This window comes from Amblyomma mixtum, chromosome 5 (genome assembly GCF_055824585.1).
Source record: "Amblyomma mixtum isolate Tamu chromosome 5, ASM5582458v1, whole genome shotgun sequence".
Taxonomy (NCBI): Eukaryota; Metazoa; Arthropoda; class Arachnida; order Ixodida; family Ixodidae; genus Amblyomma; species Amblyomma mixtum.
The window spans coordinates 47734672-47735344 of NC_143016.1; positions in this window are offsets into that span (position 1 = coordinate 47734672).

A 673-nucleotide genomic window follows, 5' to 3' on the forward strand; every position below is an offset into this window, starting at 1 on the left:
AATGGGAACGAGAGTACACATTGCACGGGCGAATGAGTTGTGGCGAACTCAGTAGGTCGCGAATGGCAGTAAGGCTAATGCCATTAAATTTATGCGTGTGGCACCGCACGAATGCCATTAAAACTTAAGGCAGTAAGCACTTAATGGCATTAAGTCTGTCCGTGTGGCACGGGTATTAGCGTCCCTAGATGCGGTGGAGAAACCTGCTTAACAAGGTAACTGACTTAAGTGGGTGATGACAGTGAACAACACTATGTAGGATACTTCTGCAGAGATGTGCATGGTAGCGGAGCAATACCTCAAAGTGCATGACAGTGCTAATTTATTCAATGGTGCCGCCTTCCTTCCATGTCCCTGGTTTTGGTACTTTTCTAGTTTTTTTGTTTGGCTGTGCGTAATGCCTACTCAATAGCCAGCTAGCTGTGGCACGCATTTCATAAATACTGACCTTTTTTGGTTAAAACTGAATTTCAGAAATTGAATTCAGTGTACTTTTATCAGTTTTTACTGATTTAAACTGAAATGTTTTACCCATGGTTATATCTGACGCTTAAGGTCTCCCAAGTGCTAACAGTCACACTCTTTCTCCTGGTGGCAGGCCTCTTCTTTCTGGCAAAGTCCTCTTCTCCTGACATCTTGACCTGATACCAGTTCCCAGGCCAGAAGCAGGACT